The following is a 6000-nucleotide window of genomic DNA, read 5'->3' on the forward strand; positions in this document are numbered from 1 at the left end:
AATGTCATCGACATATGTAGTAATTTTGTTTTTCAGATCTTGTGGTAGAATAGTATTCATGCCTCGTATAAAGGCGGCAGACGAAATCGTTAGTCCAAACGGAAGTTTACAAAATTGATAGCATTCCCCAAAGCAAAGGAATGCCGTATATTTTCGGCAATTTGGGTGTAGTTGGATTTGCCAAAACCCTGATTTGAGGTCGAGTGTAGTATAAATGGAGGTGCCATGAAATTTTTGCAGTAACTCTTCTAACGTCTGTGGTCGGTCGGTTTCTGTAATGATTATTTTATTAACTTGACGTGAACCTAAAACTAAACGTAGTGATCCATCCTTCTTTTCAACAATGTGTAGTGGATTTATATATTGGCTGGCTGCTGGTTCTATTATTCCTTGATCGATCATTGCTCGTAATTCTTTCTTAACTGCTTCTGTGTGTATGTGTGGGATTGGATAATGCTTTGCTTTGAAAGTCTCGTGTGGTTTCACCTGAAATTCGTACATAAATCCTGTCATTGTTCCTGGAACATTGGCAAAAACTGCTTTGTGTTGTACCAGAATATTTTCAAGTTCTGTGCGTTCTGCGTCGCATTTTGCTACACTATTGTCTACCTTGCGTGTAATTGTCTCGAACATATTGTACTCCTGTTCCTCTACCAAGTCATTATTAAGTGTGTTCGTGTATAGTGCGATATAACAATCGTTATCTTGAGAATCAGTAATAATCTCGATCCTGTGCATATTTTGTTCTTCGGAGGATACTGTGTTTTGAAATCTTACGATCACTTCCCTGTTTTCCTTTTGTAGTGTGAGGTATGACGATTTGAAGTCAATCTTCGCATCGTACTGAACAAGAAAATTTATTCCTAATATCATGTCTGTCGTTAAATTCGGAACTATCCAACAATCACTGTGGAACGTTTCCCCTGCAAAAACATATGTTAATTGTGTCTGTCTTTTAACTTCAATGCCTTTTCCTGCAAAAGCTCCCTTGACCTTCGTTCTGTTTAAAGGAAATACTGGGTAATCATTATTGCTATTGCATCTGTTAAATGTGTCTTCGTTAATTACGCACATAGGTGAACCTGAATCAATTATCGCTAAAATATTGTGCGACTGTAAATTTATCTCTATTATTGGGTGATATATTGTTTTCTGTAGGATTGGTTTTTCCTGTAACAATGTGTCTCTCACGTCGTCAAATGTAATGGCATTTTCGGTCGTTATGTTTTCTCTGTGTGATTTCATAGTATCGACATTAAGAGATTCATTGCAGGTTTTCTCTAGTCATAATTCTTCCGATATGTGATTTTCAGCTTGGGAGTTTGGTATGTGTTCTATCAACTGTACAGTTCTGCCGTTTTGATTATTAGCAGTGTCTGGTGGATGAAATCTGGTGTCTGGTACATTCATACGGTAACGCAGCTGTTGGGCCCTGTTGTAGTTTCCGTTAAAATTGTCATTGTGGAACGTCCTCGGCGGTCTGTGTTCGTTTTCTTTTCTCCTGTCGTTATAACTGTGACTGTACGGCAGCCCACCTGCACCCCGTAGAAACGTTTGTTTTTGTTCATTTTGCGGTCGACCCGCGTAATGGCCTTCCCCGGTCGCATTATCTGAGCGATGATTCATATGGAAATTTGACCTATTCGGTTGCGTGTTAAGTCTCGGATTCTGTTGCTGTCCTGAATATAAATTTACCGTGTCAGTATAATGTTTTTCATTACTCCTGTTTTCGTTGTCATTTTCGCTGCGAAAGCGTTTACTCGGATTGTTATTACCAAATCGTGTTTGTTCAAAAGTAGCTGAGTTTGTTTGTTTTCCGTTCTGTCGTGAAAAATTTTTGTTAACAAATGCGTAGTCTGCCTGGTGTGCTTCTAATAGTTGTAAGATGTCTCTAAAAGCGGATACATTGTCCTTTTGTTGCCCTGTCAGTAATGACACTTTCAAAGCTCTGGGCAGTTTTGAAATGCAAAGCTGTATTAATGCCGATTGACTGTATGGCTCGTTGAGGTGCTGGTTCTGTTCCACCATGTACTCGAAAAATTGTGTGATTGTTGGAAAGGTAGAATTTTCAAAGTTTGGCAAACTAAGTAGCCGATCTTTGATGCTGTTTTGTGTAGTGTCAGACCAATATGCTGATAAAAATGCTTCCTCAAATGCTTCTACGGAAAAACATTGTCTAGCAATTGGTCGCATTCGTCGTGCTGGTTCTCCTTCAAGAAAACTGACAATAAATTCTAACTTATGTTGTACTGGCCATGATGGTGGAAGTGCTCCCCTGAACTGTTGGATAAAATCCAACGGATGTATTTGCGCCCTGTCGTTTTTAAATGTTTTAAACTTTCTAACTGAAAGAAAATGTTTGTGATCAAAACTGTCATGTATGTGTGTGTAAGTGTTGTATTGTCTTGAATATGGATTCGGGTGTCTTTCTTCCTGGGTAAAATCTCTTACTCTCTGAAGTCTACCAACATTATATGTATTATGGATCTGAGGCATTTCGTAACGGTGTGTGTTCTGTTGAAAATGATTATGTGCGGCGGTTTCTTGTGCGTCCGCTATCTCTTGCTGTAGAGAATTTATTTGCTGATGCAATGAATCATTACGCGATTTTAGATCTGTGATAGTTTGTTGTATATTTGTCAATGGCGTGTTATTACTATTAGAGTTCTGTTGCACTGGGACTGGTGCAGTGTCGTCTGATCTCTCGTCATTGTTAGTATCTAAAAGATCTATTCTTGTAGTGAGTTCATTGATCTTTTCTGTCAGTTCGTTTCGTAATTTACGGTTGCTTTTGGTGACTTTCTTAAAATCTGCCTTTAAATTTTCTGTGTCATGGTTAATTTCTATGTGTTCTATTTTGTCAGTTAGTGTCTGAACGTCCTCTGTTAATTTATCTTTAACATTCTGGATTTCAGTGTCTGTAGAAGTTTTCACATCGATTGTCTGTGTTTGGATTTCTGTAAGCCTGTCTTGTATTTGATTATTTGTTTCTTTGACCGTTTCGATTTCTTCCGAGATCGACTGTATGTGATTGTCTACATATGTTTTGCCCTGGGCAAACACTTTCTTTTTGTCGTCCTGACGCTGTTTAGTGATTGTTTGTAGTAATTCTTTCCGTTCTTTATCCTGCGATCGCACCAGTTTACGGTGACGTATCAAACAGTTTTCTGTGTGATTGTTAAAACGTTCATCAATCTGAGCGTTTTGTTTAGCAAAGTTTTCTGTCATTGTTTCCCGTATACTAACTGCTTGGTTATCGGATATTTCTTGAATTTTGTCGCGTAATTCTTGTGTTGATTGTGAACATTTTTCAGCGACTGTTTGAATTTCTACTTTGATTTCGTGTTTTAGATTTTGGTACATGTTGTCTAATTTCTGATCTGTGTGTGCGTGTTCTGCCTTAATTTGGTTTTTTAGATCTTGTGACCTTTTTTCTAATTCTTGTGACCCTCTGTTAAAGTTTTGATTCATGTCTTGTCTCATTTGTAGCAAAAATGCCATTATTGGATCCGTTTCGGATTGACTTCTGTGTGTATTTGTATTCGTTGTTAAAGGCTGTAGATCTGTGTTCATTTGAACATCCTCAGATGATTGTGACTGCGTCACGTTTTCCGTAATTTCGGAATTTTGGTCATGAGAACTGTTGGATCTGCTACGCAGGTTGTGTAGCTGTGTACCGTTTGAATCTAAATCAGTGCTTAATGGAGTCTCTCTGTCTGACTGCATTGTAGTGGTTTCGTTACTGAAACTGTTATGTCTACTATGCGGAATTTGTGACTGTGTACCGTCTGTTGCATTTAATGCCAAATTATTTTGCACTACCGTTTCATTGTCTGTGGGCATTTCTGAAGTTACTTGTTCGTTAAACGCTTCCATATTGTTACAGTTATTAAATGTCTGTTCACCTAACGTTTCTGAATCAGGGTTTTCACACGTATTATTACTGCCTATTCCAGAAAAGAATCTCTCGTCAGTATTTTGTACAGTTTTATCAGTTTGAGAACGAGTAATTATTCTGCGGGACATTGTCTATAATCATCACACGCAACAAAATATATCACTGTTCAAAGCGGATTCAACACTGAACAAACACTTTTCAACGCCGAATCAATAAAGCAAACAGAATTGCCGATGACCTGTGAATAAAAGTTATACACTTTAGTATATGCGTTGCGCCACTTAACAGTAACTTATTCACACTATTATCAAAATCAGTATATTCATATCCACAGTAGATTCACTAAAATGTCGTACTGAATGGATATCGCCAAGTGAAACCTTCCCGTCTAATATTGGATGAACGTTTGCTTGCTGACTGAACGCTGCGTCTTTTAAAATCTTTTAACTGCTGCTCTGTCAAGACTACCTGCTGATTATTACGACGAAACATAAAATGTGTTGTCGCCGTGGCCCTCAGTCGTTACCTGAAATTATTAAGACTGATTCTTACCTTTAATTATTTATACTGGATCGCCATCTGACTGCTACAGCAAACTGTGGAATGAATATACTTACTTCTCTTTAACATAATTATAAGCTGCTGGTGGAGTTTCATAATACTTTGTGACTGGAATTCTTTAAGTTGAAGTTAATTTAGATTTGATAAAAGCTGAAGCTCAGTTTAGACTTTTCTTTTAAGATAACAATAAATTCCGTAAAGCATTTACGTGAATGATTTTGGGATACAAAATTCTTAATGCATTTAATCTGGTAGAAGTTAACTATATTCTGAGAACGATCTTGACAAACAATTACAAGGGTATAGTTCTTTACAAAAATTCTTAAAAAGTAGCGTTGCGCTACATACCTAATTTTCCATCAAAATTACATAACTATATTCTGAGAACGATCTTGACAAACAATTACAAGGGGCATAGTTCTTTACAAAAATTCTTAAAAACTAGCATTGCGCTACATATAGCGAGTGGCTGGCGAGCACACCGCTTCTTTCAAAGTGTTAATTCATACCTCGCTTACAGCGACCTCCTCTCATGTCTCGCTAGCTACGACTGCCTCGTCTCACATCTTACTCGCAACTGCTCGCTTCCAACGCTCAATGCTACAAAAGTGCGGTCTCGCCGCCAACAATGGTTTTTGGTGCAGACAATCCCTGCTACCATTACAGATGTATTACTGCGCGCTGTTTCCCGCTCTTTCTCAAAATGTATCTATGCGCGGTTTCCCGCTCTTTCTCAATAATACACAATGCAATTTAATTAACAAAACAATTTAAATAAGAAACAGTTCAGATAATTACATGCTAAAACAGTTTAAATACGCCTATTACATAATTACAATGATTATGAATATCGTTATAAAAATTAGATGAATGTGAAACATTCAGGTTGAGAATAACGCATACGGTAATTATTGGCAATTATTTACGAGAATATGATGTATATATTATGCTGACAATAGTCTACTTAATTTGATTTGGACGTGATTTCCACTCTTAATTGTCAAACAGGTTTCAGTTTTTTTGTTTTCTATGAATAGGCTACATCTGATTTATGTTCCCTACCAGGATTTTCAAATAATAAAAGTAATTTTGGCGTGAACAATTTTGTGAATCAGTGATGCTTTTGAATTCAAAATTAAAACGCAATTTTCATATTTCAAATTTAGCTATCTCCTATTTGGGACAAAACTGACGAAAACTAGGAAGCATTTCAGTGTCTGTGTCTCCCAAGTTTTCAGATTACATATAAAGATCCAAAAGGTAACTTAATTAATTATTTAACATTATTGTGCAATTTGAAATTTCCGTCTTTTGGCTTATTACTGAAACTAACATTGCTATCTCTATGATGTTAACGCTCATAGGTTTGGTTAGATGTAATATGCCTTTTCTCTGTTTCAAAATTTATGTTTTCTCGATAACTGTGTAGCTGCAGATTTGGTTGTAAGTCTACATTGAACATAATTTTCGGTAAGCTGTAAAATCCATATTATATTTGTTATCTGTAGAACTTACTGTGTGTCGTCAAATGTGATGAACTG

The sequence above is a fragment of the Schistocerca gregaria genome, chromosome 1 (genome assembly GCF_023897955.1).
Source record: "Schistocerca gregaria isolate iqSchGreg1 chromosome 1, iqSchGreg1.2, whole genome shotgun sequence".
NCBI classification, from domain to species: Eukaryota; Metazoa; Arthropoda; class Insecta; order Orthoptera; family Acrididae; genus Schistocerca; species Schistocerca gregaria.